At 40.3% G+C, this 11,101-nt stretch overlaps 1 protein-coding gene across 11 annotated transcripts in view; it reads right to left on the bottom strand.

The window, feature by feature from the left end:
- The window catches only part of NCOR1 (nuclear receptor corepressor 1), a 238,392-nt gene that overhangs the window by 226,225 nt on the left and 1,066 nt on the right, over positions 1–11,101 (bottom strand). The window lies entirely within an intron of this gene.

Here is an 11,101-nt window from a genome sequence, read left to right as displayed (position 1 = left end):
AAACGATGATAAAGAATCATTGGTCGGTTGCTTCCTGCACCCCCCACACTGGGGATCGAGCCCGAAATCCAAGCAAATGGCCTGACCAGAAAGTGAACTGTGACCTCCTGGTTGACAGGTCGACCCTCAACCACTGAGCTACACCAGCCGGCCCGAATTGCCAGTTTTAAAGCAATCATGACCCTGGTTGGTGTGGCTCGGTTGGTTGGTCGTTTCCATTCCTGGTCAGAGCACATGCCTGGGTTGTCGAATCCTAGTACAGGAGGCAACTAATAGGCGTTCCTCTCTCCCTCTCCCTTCCTCTTTCTAAAATCAACAAAATCAAATTTTTGAAAAACAAAACAAAAAACAGTGACGACCCTGGCTGTGATGGCTCAGTTGGAAGTCATCCTGAAAACGGAAAGGTTGCGGGTTCGATTCCCGGACAGGACACATACCTAGAATGCAGGTATGATTGGCAGTGGGGGGCATACAGAAAGGCAGCCAATCTCTTTCTCCTCTCTTTCTCTCTCTCTTCCCTTCTCTCTAAAATCATGTCCTCGAGTGAGGATTAATAAAACATTTTTTTTTTAAACCACAGGCCACTGTCATGAAGAACACAGTAGCTGTATGGACCAGGAAGTTCATAACCAACAGACTACTTTATCGGAAACAAATGATCATTGAGGCCCGTTACCCTGAAAAGGTAACAGTACCTGAGACAAAAATTTGGGAAAAACCAGCCAAAATGTCATCTTTGTATTTGGTGACAAGACAATTGGCTTTGGCATGATTTATGATTCCTTGGATTACCCAAAGAAAAATGAACCCAAACACAGACTTGCAAGACATGGCCTGTATGAGAAAACAATGACCTCAAGAGAGGAACACATGAAGAAAATTAGGAGAAGTTCAAAGGCCATTATTGGTGCTGCAAAAAGTGAGCTGGAGATGGGACAACAGAAGGAGTTAAGATTCTTCAGTGACTTTATCTGTGGTAATCACAGGTTTTTCATGAGAGGATTAATAAACTAAGAACTTAAGATAATCACGAGGATATAAAGTACAGCATAAGAAATACAGTTAATAATATTGTAATAACTGTATGGTGTCAGATGGGTACAAGACTTATCGGGTGATCACTTCATAAATTATATGTCTAATCGCTGGGTTGTACACTCGAAACTAATATAATATTGTATGTCAACTGTAACTGAAAACTTAAAAAATTAAAATTTAATTTAATTTAAAAAGAAAAGAAAGCTGACCTCCTGAGCTATCTCAGAGTCCAGCCCTCAGAAGAAGAAAGAGAGAGACAAGAAATCATCTAAGTGAATTCTGTAATTTGTGTAAGATCAGAGTGGTGCTAAACTGGAATAAAATTTCTCCTGTAGTATAAACTATTCTTCCCTTAAAAAGTAGGAGGGGACTCCTCTGTGGGAAGGCATTAATAAGATATTTATCTGTAGCCTCTTTTTACATTATGACATCTCACTTAGAAGATAGATGAAAGGGCCCAGCCCGTGTGGCTCAGTGGTTGAGCATCAACCTATGAACCAGGAAGTCACAGTTTGATTCCCAGTCAGGGCACATGCCTGGGTTTCGGGCTCCAACCTTAGTAGGGGGCTTGCAGGAGGCAGCCGATCAATGATACTCTCATCATTAATGTTTTTCTCTCCTTCTTCCTCTCTGAAGTCAATAAATATATATATATATATATTTTAAAAAGAAGTAGATAAATGGGAGCTAAAGAAGAGGCCTTTTAGGTTAAATTATGCTACATTGATAAAGTCTGATATTGAAGGAAACACAAGAATAAGGGCATAATTATTTGATTAATCTAAGGATACAGACATTCAACAAATAATTTTTTAATTAAAAAAAATTCTGCTTTATCCCTACATAAATAAAATAAGAAAGAAAAGTTTTCCAAGAGAGCAGTACATAACACACATCTGAGAACTTGGGGGTATAGTTGTATTATATTGAACTAAGTTAAGCAATAGTCACTCTTTCAACTATAAGAATGAATATATATATATTTAAAAGCCAAAATGGCCCTAGCCGGTTTGGCTCAGTGGATAGAGCGTTGGTCTGTGGACTGAAGGGTCCTGGGTTTGATTCTGGTTAAGGGCACATGCCCGGATTGCAGGCTCCATCCCCAGTGTGGGGCGTGCAGGAGACAGCCGATCAATAATTCTCTCATCATTGATGTTTCTTTCTTTCTCTCTCTCTCTCTCTCTCTCTCTCTCTCTCTCTCTCTCTCGCCCCCCTTCCCTTCCTCTCTGAAATCATATATTTTAAAAAGCCAAAATGGACAACTATCTGCCAATTTTCTCCTCCATTAACACAAAAGAGAACAGTGTATTAAGATTACAAAAACTTGAACTCTAGAAGCTTGTCATAATATATATGACAATACCTAAAGAGAATAATAAAAAGTTATTATTTATTGAGCTTTTGTTATGTACTAGGCAATGCACTTACAGCTTGGCCATACAAAAGCTCACCTAAAACACTAGTTCCATTATTTTCCCTAATTAATGGAGTGCGGGTGAATTTCCCGCCAAAATATAAGATGGCTCTGTCTTTTGGTTTTGTTCCATCCACCAAAAGGGTGGATTACAAACAAATATTTGGTAATACGCAGTTACAATCGGCCCGAGTTTACACGTTTCCCGCACTCCACCGCAAATCTATATGAACCGAGTTAAAGACGGCTCCCGCGGAGTACGCGCAATTCACGCGAGCCGACTTAACTCGTTTCCCGCACTCCAAGTGTTAAGGTTTCAAAAAGGCTAAATAAGTAACTTCTCCAAGGTAATTTTTTTTAACTCAGAGATAGCTATCTTAAAGATCATGTTCTGGTGCCTCCCCTTTGACCCAAAAACAGAGACACACTGCTAAAAGTTATGAAGCAAAATAAAACAAGACTAATGAACAGCCTCTATTTCCAGGTATGTACCAAAATAAAGTAGAAAATCACAATTAACTTAAAATAAAATTTATTGAATTGTATCTAAAAATAAAATCACTAGACACCTGTAAGGGCAGGTATGATCTCTGTTTTGCTTATATGGCCTCCCTAGCACCTAACAGTGCTTAACTCTCAAACAACACCCATTCCAACTACAAGTCCTCTTCTTCCTTCCACTCCGGACACTTCCCCCAAGCCTTCCAACTCTTCTCCATCTTAACTCCCCCAACTTCATCTCTTGTTGCAAGAAACTCCTAAATGGACTTCCTACCTCAATACTTTCTCCACAGAAAAATCAAAGCATTCTTTTAAACCAGGAATCAGAACATGTTCTGCTTAAAACTCCCCAGGGTTTACCAGGCAACTTCAAATAAAATCCCAATACTCACTAGGGCCCACAAGTCCTGACCAATCTGGCCTGCTTCTCTCCCAATTGTTCAGTAGGCCCCAGCAACAGAAGCTTCCTTACAGATCTTTCATTCTGCAGGACCCTTTTTTGCCTCGTCTTTGTCCTTTACTCTCTGCCTGGAACATTCTTCCTGACTTATTCCCGTGGCTGACTTCTCCCCAGACTTAAGTCTCAGTTCAAATGTCATCTTTTCAGAAAAGCCTTTCCCAACCACATTATAAGGTAGGCTCCCACCAGTTACTCTCAATCACATCACCCTTTTTGTTCTTTACAGGATTAATCATAATCTAATGAATTATTTAGTTTTACTTGATTATATGTATGTACTCTGTCTCCCTCATTGAATATAAACTGTTTGACTTCCTACCGTATTTGTTTAACAAAATAAATAAGAGATGTACAGAACTTAATTGAATTAAAGTTTGAAAATCCACTGAGAATATGGAAATCTGTTAGAGGATAGTAAGTACATAAAGGTGCCAATTTCCCCAAAATTAACCTTTAAATTCAATATTCCCAATCAATAGTCAGTATTCCCGATAAAAATCTCAACAGGATTTCTTTTTGAACTTCACAGAATGATTCTAAAGTTCATCCAAAACAAACAGACAAGAACTGTCAAAGGCTGAAAAAAAACATAATGAACAGGTGACTAACCCTCCCAGTATTACAATTATGAAACAATAATATTTTAAAGGATATGGTAATATACAACAAAAGATCAAGAGAACATAATACAGTGGGGCCTTGACTTACGAGTTTAATTCGTTCCGTGACGGAGCTCGTAACTCAAATTACTCGTATGTCAAATCTTAAAGTGAACAAGTGAGACACGTGATGCTGGGCTGCTGTTGTGGCGTTCACTGTGACGTTCGCTGCGCCAACTAGCGGTGGGGTATCTGAAGCTGGCTCGTAACCCGAATTTTAGCTCGCAGCTCAAAGCAAAAAATCGGCCGAGAGACGGCTCGTATCTCGAAAAACTTGTTAGTCAGGACACTCGTAAGTCAAGGCCCCACTGTGGAACGTAACAGTTCCAAACACATTCCGAATAAATTATGAAGGTTGCAAATCTAAAGGTTGGATTATTCACTAAATAGCATTGACATTCTGGCTATTTGGTAGAAAAACCATGCACCCAGAAATAAATTCCAGCTGAATCAAAAAAATTAAAAGTTTAAAAAAAAAGTTTTAGAGTTAGTGAAGCAAACAATAGCTAATTTATAATCGATGTTTAGTTCTCAGAGGTAACCACTGGCATAACAAAATTTCTTGTAATAGTTTTAATTTCATAAAATATCACTAGGTCCAGCCCCATTGGCATGGCTCAGCGGTTGACCGTAGACCTATGAACCAGGAGATCATAGTTCAATTCCTGGTCAGGGCACATGCCCAAGTTGCAGGCCCTATCCCAAGTAGGGGGTGTGCAGGAGGCAGCCAATGAATGATTCTCTCTCATCACTGATGTTTCTAACTCTCTCTCCCTCTCCCTTCCTCTCTGAAATCAATAAAAATATAGTTTTAAAAAATATATATCACTAGGTCCAGATAATCTCAAAAACATTTTTTTATCATAACAGATTTGACAATTAAGCAAAGTAGGTAATTCCCAGTGATCATATTGCTGATTTTATTGCAGAAATTTAAAATTAAGAAATACCTTAAATTCAATACCTAAGCTGAATAAATGATCTCTTATTCCCATCCACCCCAATTTTTAAGTAACTGTCAATCATCACATTGAATAATCCCATAGATCAGTGATTTTTAACCTTTTTTCTCTCATCTATAATAAAAGTATAATATGCTAGTTAGACTGGAGAGCCCAACAGCGGAATAACCATCCAGATGACCTTCCAGACAACCTTCCAGACGAAGCCAGGGCTGCGAGGGTCGATCCCCTTGCATGAATTTTGTGCATCAGGCCTCTAGTGGCACATATAAACTAATTACTAAAATTCTGTGGCAAGCCAAAAAATATGTTACATTTTTCACTGATCTGACAAAAAAAAGGTATAATTTTGATTCATTCACACAGGGTGGCTATTGTTGTGTTGGCCACTGTCATGTTTTTATTTGACAATCTAAGGGAAAAGAGGTCAGTGCCCCGACCACTTAGTCAGGTATTGCATGTTTTAAAAACTCTTGTGGCACACTGGTTAAAAATTGCTGCCATAGATGATATGGTGTAATGAAAGGAGCGCTACACTGGATGTCAAAAGACTAGATCCTGCTAGTGCCCCACTACAATTTAGACAGATCACTTCATTTCTGTGGCCCTCAGAAAAACCGTAAAACAAGGTAAGACTACAGATAGCCCCCAATTTACATTTGTTCTACGGATGACCTTTTTCCACTTTACAATGTTGTCAAAGTGATAGGCATTCAATAGAACCCATATTTCGAATTTTGACCTTTTCCTGGGCTAGCGATATGCAGTGCAATACTTTCTTGTGATGCTGGGCAGAGGCAGTGAGCAAGGCTCCCAAAGACTTGATCAAGCCCTAGTCGGTTTGACTCAGTGGATAGAGCATCAACCGGTGGACCTAAGGCTTGATTCCAGCAATTCCAGTCAAGGGCACATATCTCAGTTGCAGGCTCTATCCCAGAACAGGGCTATGCGGGAGGCAACCAATCCATGTGTCTTTCTCACATTGATATTTCTCTCTCTCCATCTCTCCCCCTCCCTTCCACTCTCTCTAAAAATCAATGGAAAAATATCAAATGAGGATTAACAAAAAACAAACAAAACAAAAATGACGTGATCAAAAGAATAAACAGCAGATATCCTACAATGTACTGTGTTGCCAGAGTTATTTGGATATTGTGTTTTGTATTTTCCCATCCCATCAGGTCTACAATATGCCATGTCACTTGCTGCTGGTGAGAAAAGGAAAGCAATTACTCTTGAGATGAAATTACATTAGCCCAGCCCTAGCCGGGTAGCTCATGATTAGACCATCATCAGAGGAGCCAAGGTTGTGGGTTCGGTCAGGGCACATACAAGAATCAACCAGTGATGCATGAATGAGTGGAACAACAAACTGGTGTTTTTCTTTCTCTCTCTCTAAAATCAATCAATAAATTAAAAAAAATTTTTTTTAAAGAAATCACATTAGCCCAACTGTAAGCTAATGTAAGTGTTCTCAGCATGTTTAAGGTAGCCTAGGCTAGGATGTTCCTTCAAAAGTTAGGTCTACTCAGTGCATTTTCAACTTACAATATATTCAACTTAAGATGGGTTTAGCAGGACATAACCCCATCAAGGAGCATCTGTAGATAACCTATATGACTCTACATTCTATAATTCTATAAATTATTAGCATTTTGTTTTAATCAATTTAAATTTGTTTTTGAGATCATTTTTAAGTAAAAGTAATAACAGCACACATGGAAGAATTAAACTGAAGAACTCCTCTTCAAATGCAAAGAGGATTTGTATGTTATATCTGAAGACTATCCAAGTAATATAATATTTTGACCACACTAGCTCCTAGGGTAGAAAAATTGGTAGTAAAAATGTTCAAGGAAAACTACTACCACAAGAATACCCAAATAAAAATCAGATGCTCTACATAGTTATTGCTACATATCAGAAGCTTTTCATAGCTTTTTAATACTCCTAATAAGTCCTAATAGAAAAAGAAACAAACAAAATGTTTTCTTAACCATCTATCTAAATGTGCTTTTTTCATCCTCAAACTTGAAAAGGACAAAATATCAGGCAATCTACAGACTGAGTTATTTGTGCACATATTAATCTGCTCAACTTTATAGTACTTAATAATGTGCCCTGAACATAAAAAGCACTTAACACCAGTTTTACAAAGCAATGAACTATAAATGAATCTCTAATCAATAAGTCAACACAATTAATTATGATGAACATTGACTACATCTAGTAAAATCCATATGTGAAGTAAAAGAATAGACGGACCCTGGCTGATGTGGCTCATTTGTTGAGTATTGTCCTGTGCACCAAAAGGTTGCCGGTTCGATTCCCAGGTAGGGAAAGCGTAGGAAGCAGCCCATCAATGTTTCGCTCTAACATGAATGTTTCTCTTCCTCTCTCTCTCTCTCTCTCTCCCCTCCCTCTCTCTCTAAAAATCTATTTTAAAAAATCTTGGAAGGAAGGAAGGAAGGAAGGAAGGAAGGAAGGAAGGAAGGAAGGAAGGAATAGATGAAACTACATAAGTATGGGAAACCTCTATCATTCCCAGCCATCAATTAAGAGTTTGAAATTGTTACTAAGACGAAATACAATTAAAACTGAACAACAAAATAAACACACACAAAAAACAAGTAACAAATATCCTGACATTTACCTACATCAGCGATTATCAACCAGTGTGCCACAAGAATTTTTAAAACATGCAATATCTGACTATTTCATCAGGGGCACTGACCTCTTTTCCCTTAGATCAATGGTTCTCAACCTTCCTAATGCCGCGACCCTTTAATACAGTTCCTCATGTTGTGGTGACCCCCAATTTCATTGCTACAAATTGAACATAATTAAAGCATAGTGATTCATCACAAAAACAATATGTAATTATATATGTGTTTTCCAATGGTCTTAGGCGACCCCTGTGAAAGGGTCATTCGACCCCCAAAGGGGTCGCGACCCACAGGTTGAGAACCGTAGCCTTAGATTGTCAAATTAAAAACTGACAACAGCCAACACAATAGCCATCCAGTGTGAATGAATCAAAATTATACCTATTCTTTTGTCAGTTGGTGCTGCAGAACTTTAGTCATTAGTTTCTGTGTGCCAATGAGAAGAAAAAGTTTGAAAATTGCTGACCTACATCAATTCCTGGCCTATTCAAAGCCCGTTGCTTTCCACTGCAGATAACAATGGCAAGAAAATTTCATCCTTCACCAATTTTTTAAAAAGCTTTAAAAAAACCTAACTAATCTAAATCTGCCTAGCCTGGAAACAAATTTTTAATCAATTAAATTCAAAGAAACTATAAGTTAATTTCAAACATTTTGTGCCTTTTTAAAAAAATTATGTGGGCAGGCCAAATACTTAAGTCTTACTGTATAATTAAATTCAACATGACAGGCAGTTATATATACTAGTATACTAGTGACCTGGTGCACAGATTCGTGCACACTGAAAGGAAATTAATTAGAAGGTGGCTGGTGGGGCGGGACTGGGTGAGACGGGCCAGACACGCCCTGGAGCCAACCTCTCACAGTCCCTCTCCAGTGTCTGCAGAGTGAGAGGGGTCCCTCCAGCAGGTGGGGTCCCTCAGCAGGTGGCGGTCCTTCAGCCTGGCCTGCAGGGATGAGGCCAAAATCAGCTCTCCGGCATCCCCCGAGGGGTCCTGGAGTGCGAGAGGGCACTCTGCAAAGTTGCTGTTGTATAGGGTGTGGAACGCAAACACAAGTGTGCAGTAAACCAGATTCGGGACCAACAGTGCCCCAGCAACAACATGACCCACAGCCGAAGGTGGAATCGCGCAGCCCCTTGAGGAATTGGGCTCTCTCCTCTCTGGTTTTGGGGTGTGTCACCCAAGAACTGCAGCCGCCAAGTCACTGCAGCTTGGCAGCTCCTGCATTGAGCGTCTGCCCCCTGGTGGTCAGTGTGTGTCATAGTGACGGGTCAGACAGTAGGAGGGACACTTAGCATATCAGCCTTTTATATGCACAGGTAGGGTCCCTAGACCTGGCTGGCGATCAGGGCTGATCAAAGCCTTTCAGCTGCCAGGGCATGCCTTCCTCCGCTGCCAGCTGGGGCCTTCCTTAGTTCCATGCCATCCCCTGGTGGTCAGCACACATCATAGCGAGTGATCGAACTCTTAGTCTCCCGGTCAAACTCCCGAGGGGACAATTTGCATATTAGGTTTTTATATAGAGAGAGATATCTCCGAGAATGTTACACCACAGGTAACAAGTGTATTTGGATAAGTTGTAATGTGAATCCATTTTTCTAATTAGAATGCAATGTTTATTCATTTAATAAATATTGCAGTATCAATATTCTACCCAGAAAATAAAATCCTCGAATTTTATCTTTAAATTTGCCATAAACTTAAAGATAAAATCAGAGAAGGGCCTATCCTTCCCTCCAGAGGAGATAAAACAGGTACATAAAAAGCTAAATATAAGGTAGAAAGTGTAAATGCCATGAGATGTGCAAATAAAGCATTTCACAAGGGCAGAGGGAGCTGTTACTACCTCACAGAAATATAGCCCTCTCAACCTATTTAAAGTAATTTCATAACTATTAACTTTCTTAGGCTCACAACAGCCAACCCTGGGAGAGACGCTTTCCTCCTATCATAGGTGAGGAAACTGAAGCACAGAAAGGTTGATCATATTCCAAAATGTCACAATTTAATTAAAGGAAGAATCGGGACTCTTTGTATTATATTTTCTCTGGGGGAGTAGTTCAATATATGGCAAGGCTTTTGCAAAAGAAAATAGTACTTTATTTTAATATTGCAAGTATTCACACCGTTATGTATGTATGTGCATATTATTTACATGTACGTGTTAACCTTGATTTCTAGTAACACGTGTGCTTAAAACAAGGCAAAGCAACTGTGTACTATAAATATTAAAATAAATAAATAAACTTCCACGGGATTTTAACAAAATAAGAAAGTAAAGACTATTTCTTTTTCCAACAATTTGTGGTTATTTCTTCTGTAATTTTTTTAAATATATTTTATTGATTTTTTACAGAGAGGAAGGGAGAGAGATAGAGAGTTAGAAACATCGATGAGAGAGAAACATCGATCAGCTGCCTCCTGCACATCCCCCACTGGGGATGTGCTCACAACCCAGGTACATGCCCTTGACCGGAATCGAACCTGGGACCTTTGAGTCCGCAGGCCGACGCTCTATCCACTGAGCCAAACCGGTTTCGGCTCTTCTGTAATTTTTACCTACTTAGACATAAGATTCTAAAATTGGGCTACTCCTGAGCCCCAGCAAATTGATTCCTCCAATAAATAACTTTATGAAAAAGTACACGAAAACATTTTGAAAAAAACACTGAAAACTAAATCATGCCATCAGCTCTTCAGTTAGCCAATCCCATGTGACCATCAGCAGGCGCTATTGATCAAGATACGATGAACGAATGAATGAATACTTGGTTGGCATTTTTAAATCCCGGGCCTGTTGCTCTTTGCACAGTGTTCCGCCTCCCATCGTTACCTCGCCAGGGTAAACACAAGGAATGTAAATTTCAAAATTGGGACATGACTGAGGAAGCAACCCTGATGCAGGTGAGTACACTCATTCCAAAGAGCAGAATTCCCCACCCGGAACTCCGCTCCGAGGCGAGCTGCTGCAGCAGCACGGGGCCCACAACATCAACACAACTCGGGTACCAGCACATCACTGTCCTCCCCCACCCACACCTTCGGTCCTCGGCGCACCTCGTCCAGCTCATTCGAAGAATTCAAATTCGCTTTCCTCTCCATTAGGACTCATTTCTAAATTACAGTTTCTCAAATCCCTCTGACCCCCAAAAAGAGAATTCCCCGACTTGGCATCATTATTAAAGCCAATATCCAAGGCAGAAGGTACAGAGTTCCGACCTTTGCCATCTCCACCGCGACCCGCCCTTCGCCATTCCTCTCCCGGGCGGTCTGCTTAGAAAGGCGAACTAGTTCGCTCCTCACGCGCTCGTCCCTCGCTGTCACCCTCCCGCACCCTCCTCTCCCGGCCGCCCACCGACTCCGCCTCCGAGGGAGCGCGGCGGCCACCGCGCGGCCCGC

This window comes from Myotis lucifugus, unplaced genomic scaffold (genome assembly GCF_000147115.1).
Source record: "Myotis lucifugus unplaced genomic scaffold, Myoluc2.0 scaffold_355, whole genome shotgun sequence".
Classification (NCBI taxonomy): Eukaryota; Metazoa; Chordata; class Mammalia; order Chiroptera; family Vespertilionidae; genus Myotis; species Myotis lucifugus.
This window is presented reverse-complemented; position numbering and strand designations above follow the sequence as displayed.